Raw genomic sequence first — 6,000 nt, forward strand, 5'->3', positions numbered from 1 at the left:
GGATGAAAAACCTCAACAATAAACCCAGCCGCCAAGAGCCGGGCTACCTCTTCACCAATGGCCTTACGCCTCTCTTCGTTAAAGTGACGAAGAAACTGCTTGACGGGTTTAAACTTGGGATCAATATTAAGAGTGTGCTCAGCGAGTTCCCTCGGTACACCCGGCATGTCAGAAGGTTTCCATGCAAAGATGTCCCGTTCTCACGGGTGAACTCGAAGAGCGCGCTTTCCTATTTCGGATCCAGATTAGCACTGATGCTGAACTGCTTGGATGAATCACCAGGAACGAAATCAACCATCTTGGTATCATCTGCCGACTTAAACTTCAGGACCGGATCATGCTCTGTAGTTGGTTTTTTAAAGATGTCATATCCGCCGGATCAACATTGTCCTTATAAAATTTTAACTCCTCCGTTGCACAAACCGACTCAGCATAAGCCGCATCACCTTCTTCGCATTCCAAAGCTATCTTTCGGCTCCCATGCACTGTGATGGTCCCCTTGTAACCCGGCATCTTGAGCTGCAGATAAACATAACAAGGCCTGGCCATGAACTTAGCATAAGCCGGCCGTCCAAACAGAGCATGATAAGGGCTCTTGATTTCGCCACTTCAAAGGTCAGCGTCACCGACCTAGAGTCATGATCATCTCCAAAAGCGAATTCTAGAGCTATCTTTCCAACCGGGTATGCCGATTTACCGGGCACCACACCATGGAAGACAGTGTTCGACGGTTTAAGATTTTTATCCGTCAACCCCATGCGACGGAAAGTTTCATAATAAAGGATATTGATGTTGCTCCCTCCGTCCATGAGTACCTTGGTGAACTTATATCCTCTGACCTCAGGTGCGACCACCAAAGCCAAGTGACCCGGATTATCAACCCGGGGCGGGTGATCTTCCCGACTCCACACAATGGGCTGCTCAGACCAGCACAAGTAACGGGGGACTGCCGGTTCAACAGCGTTCACCGCCCTCTTATGAAGCTTCTGATCCCGTTTGCATAAACTTGTGGTGAAGACGTGGTACTGCCCACTATTCAACTGCTTTGGGTTACTCTGATACCCAGATTGCTGCTGCTGATTCCCCTGACCTGACTGTTGATGGTATCCACCCTGATTGCCCTGATTGCCTTGATTACCTTGGAACCCAGAACTAGAACCGCCACCGCCATAACCCGGTCCATGAGAGCCAGATCCTGAGCCACCACCCGGCCCATGATTGTCTTGAAAAAGATTGGAATTTTTATACTCCTTCATAATGAAGCAATCCTTCCAGAGGTGGCCCGACGGTCTTTCTCGCGTCCCATGCCTTGGGCAAGGCTGATTTAGCATCTGCTCAAGGTTAAAGCCCGATCCTCCGGTCTGTGGGGGCGGTTTACCCTTGCGATCCTGGCCATTATTCTACGTGTTGGTGTTAGCCACAAAGTCCAAACTATTATCAACTTTGCGCTTACCGTTACCTCCCTGATTTGCTGGGTTATGTTGCTGCCCTCTGGTGCTGCCGCTCTTCTTTCCCTTTCCTGGCTTTTCATCATCAAACTCGGGGTCCTTGGTACCATCAGAGTCAGCGTATTTAACTAGAGCCTCCATGAGTGTTCCCATGTCATTGCAGTGGCGTTTGAGCCGTCCTAATTTCTGCTTCAGGGGCGTGAAACGATAATTGCTCTCCAACATTAAGACTATTGAATCAGCATTGATGCGATCCGAGGAGTGCAGGATTGTTGAGACCCGGCACACCCAATGAGTTGTCGACTCACCTTCTTCTTGGACACAGGCGGCTAAATCCACAATTGACATGGGTTGATTGCATGTATCTTTAAAATTCTGGATAAACCGGGCCTTTAACTCGGCCCATGACCTAATGGAGTTGGCGGGGAGCCCCTTCAACCAAGTGCGGGCCGTCCCTCCAACATCAGGGGGAAATATTTAGCACACGCAGCATCGCTAACATCTAGAAATTCCATGGCCATCTCATAACTCTCGATCCATGCATCAGGAGGTAAGTCGGTTGTATAGTTAGGCACCTTGCGAGGACCTTTGAAATCCTTGGGCAGACGCTCATTACGTAGAGCCGGCACTAAACATGGCACGCCCAAATTCCTAAAGGTTACACCTGGCTCCACCGAAGTTGTTGGACGAACCGGAGTAGGTTGACGGGTCGCATACTGTGCTGCTAGTTCGGCCTCTCGACGTGCTCTACCTTGATCCACTATGTTATGAGCATCAGCACCACTGCTCGCCGGGTTATGTCCACGGGATGGGTTATGGTTCCGTCCACTGCTTGACACAGCCGGCTCATCGATATGCCTGCTGTAACTCCAACTCGGGCGAGGGGTAGAATGAATCCTGTCACGACTGTAAGAATAAGCCTGTTGCTGAACCAAAGCTGTCTGAAGGAGCTCTCTAGCTCTCCGTGTTTCAACCGCCGTCGGAGACTCGCCTTCAGCTGGGAGAGCTGCCAGTCGCGATGTCGCAGCGATCATGTTATCCAAAGGGTTAGAGTAATGACCCGGTTGCGTTGGCACGTGCTGCGGCGGGTTATTGTTCTGACAAGGCGGCTCCATCGTGCGCGGCTGAATCGGCGTACCCATCACAGGCGCTTCAACCCGGTTTACCACCGGCGGGTTACTGGTTCCCGCTCCCGACGTGTTAAAGAGATTTCTGGCCTCGTAAACCGGGGGGAGACGAGTCTGATGCATCCTCCTCATGACTTCGTTTGAAGCGTTCTGGTCTAGCATGAGCCAGTAAGACTCCGACTGAATCTGCTGTGCCTGAGCATCCAAAGCAGCCCGCTCCTCGGCCATCCTCGTGTTTTCTGCGTTCATCTCCTCCTTGCCCTGTGCTATCTCATCACGCAATTTTGCAACCGCCGCATTATGCTGATCCTGAACCGCCGGATTAACCACGGTTGTTAACAATGCTGTCAGCTTATCCAACAAGTCAGTTAAGACCTGAGCCGACGGGCGCACAGGGCCTCCTGCCCCGGCAGCCGTCGACGCTGCTGACCCGGAAATCAACTCTGCTGCAGTTGACGAGTGTTGCATGGGCTGCGTACCGGCCATAAAGATTGCAACCCGGTTCGGCAGCTCGCAGGGGTCCGGAATACTGTCTCCATCGGAACAGCCCCCAAGCCGGCCGTCTTGCAGTTGATACAATGACTCGGTCTCACCGGTGGACGACTCACCATCAGAGTAAACGACCGTCTCACCACCAGATGCCGATTTACCCTCAGATTCCGCTCCATGGATGAATCCCATGAAGGCACGATTCATGGCGGGCTGAACTCGGGCGGGTCTCGCACGCTGAGCCGTCTCGATGATGTCGGTGCAGATGTCCGGCTGAGGGCTCGGTTCACCGATCTTGCCGATGAAGACGTGAATTCCGCCGAAGGGGACCCGGTACCCGTACTCGATTGAGCAGGCCTCGGGGGGCCAGCCTGCGTCGTCGATGTAGAGCTTGCTGCGACGACTCATGGTCATCCGTCCCACAGCGTATCCCTTGATCCCTTTGAAGTTTCCCTCTAAGAACTTGTAAACATCGTGCGATAGCCCCACGGTGGGCGCCAACTATCGTGGGTTTGTCACGGCAGATGTCCTAGTGCAAGGGCTTAGTCGTGGAGCCATCACAACGAGATTAGATTAAAGGGGTTAAACGGGACAAAGGACACGAGGAGTTTATACTGGTTCGGCCCCTTGCGATGAAGGTAAAGGCCTAATCCAGTTTGAGGTGGTATTGCTAGGGTTTTGATGTCCAGGGAGCGAATACGCTTAACCTGGCTCTTGACCTGTTGTTTCTTGTCCCTAAACCGCCGCCGGGTCATCCCTTTATATACACAGGTTGACGCCCCGTGGCTCACAGAATCCCAGCCGGCTCATAAACGTGCCCGGCTCGGTATCCACTCTTTCCTATCTTACAATACAAGTCATACTCCTATGGCGGTTTACATCGATGGGCCCTAACCCGCCTTTGGGCTTTGGGCCTTCTTATTAAATCTCCTTCGTAAGTCTCCATCTTCTATGTCTTCATGGGCTTCAATACTGGTAAATCATCATGAGTATAATCCGGCCCCTCCTGGGCAGTTTATACTCAATAGTTATATCCCCAACATCCTTGGACTAACCAATGTCTCTTTTGAGAAAGATTGTGTGTGTAGTGCATGCATATCCAGGAAGCAACATCAATCAAAGCACCCACCCAAGAATATTGTGTCTACTTCAAGGCCTTTGGAGCTCTTTCATGTGGATCTTTTTGGGCCTCCTTCATGGGATAGTCTTGGTGGAAAAAAGTATGAGCTTGTCATTGTTGATGATAATCAAGATATACATGGGTCTTCTTCCTCAAATGCAAGGATGAGACGAAGATCACCTTCATTGATTTTGCCAAGCAAGCACAACGCAAGTTTGACAAAGAAATCTTGGTAATAAGAAGTGATAATGGCTCTGAGTTCAAGAACTACACCTTGGAAGAGTTTCTTAGTGATGAAGGGATTGAGCATCAATATTCAGCTCCATACACTCCCCAACAAAATGGTGTAGCAGAAAGGAAGAACCGCACACACGTGGAGATGGCAAGGTCCATGTTGGATGAATACAGGTCGCCACATAGTTTTTGGGCCGAGGCTGTTGAGGGAGTCCTGGACTAAGGGGTCCTCGGGCATCCGGCCTGCTAGCCATGGGCCGGACTGATGGGCTGTGAAGACATGAAGACCGAAGACTGTACCCGTGTCCGGATGGGACTCTCCTTGGCGTGGAAGGCAAGCTTGGCGACCGAATATGTGGATTCTTTTCCTTTGTAACCGACCTTGTGTAACCCTAGATCCTCCCGGTGTCTATATAAACCGGAGGACTTTGTCTGGAAGGGGAGATACTCATTACCTTACTCATACAGGTTAGACTTTTAGGGTTTAGCCATTACGATCTCGTGGTAGATCAACTCTTGTAATACTCATATCCATCAAGATCAATCAAGCAGGAAGTAGGGTATTACCTCCATAGAGAGGGCTTGAACCTGGGTAAATATTGTGTCCCCTGTCTCCTGTTACCATCAACCTTAGATGCACAGTTTGGGACCCCCTACCCGAGATCCGCCGGTTTTGACACCGACATTGGTGCTTTCACTGAGAGTTCCACTGTGCCGTCCCCAAAAGGGTTTGATGGCCCCTTCAATCGTTAACAATGACGCTATCCAAGGAGAAACCTTCCTCCACGGACAGATCTTCGTATTCGTCGGCTTCGCACTACGGGCCAACTCGTTTGGCCACCTCGAGCAGATCGATAGCTACGCCCCTGGCCATCAAGTCAGATTTGGGAGCTTGAATTATGTTGCGGACATCCGTGGAGATTTGATCTTCGCCAGATTCGAGACAACGGCGACCGCTCCTGGTCACCTTGACGGACATGATCTAAATCTGTCGTCAAACCACATCCAGGAGATAGCTCCTGCAACCCCTCTGGCTTTAGATCCAGATCACACTATGGCATCCAAGGATCGGAGGCTCGACCCCACCACGGAGGCCACAGACTCCCCGGCGCTGGAGCCGCACATGGGCTTAACCTCTCACAATACTCGCGTCGCCGGAGCTCCGGACTCTTCTCCGGGTATGAGTTCCAAACCATGCGAGTCCGCGGATATCGAACTTGATCGCTTATCGATCTTCGAGTTCGGCGCCACTGACATCTTCCGGCACTCGCCCTTGGGCGATGTGCTGAACTCATTAAAGAACTTGTCCTTGGCGGGGGACTCACAGCCGAACTATGTACGGTTCGAACTAGGGGCTGATGATGGGGAATTTTGCTTCCCACCCGCCACCCACTCCATAGCCACTGTCGAGGACTTAACCGACATGCTTGATTACGGCTCCGAAGACATCATCAGTACGGACGACGATGCCGACGAGGAGCAGGGCCAAAACCCGCCATTCATTGGGCGATGGACGACCACTTCTTCCTATGATGTATACATGGTGGATACGCCTAAAGAAACTAACAACGATGACAAAGAG

Source organism: Aegilops tauschii, chromosome 2 (genome assembly GCF_002575655.3).
Source record: "Aegilops tauschii subsp. strangulata cultivar AL8/78 chromosome 2, Aet v6.0, whole genome shotgun sequence".
Taxonomy (NCBI): Eukaryota; Viridiplantae; Streptophyta; class Magnoliopsida; order Poales; family Poaceae; genus Aegilops; species Aegilops tauschii.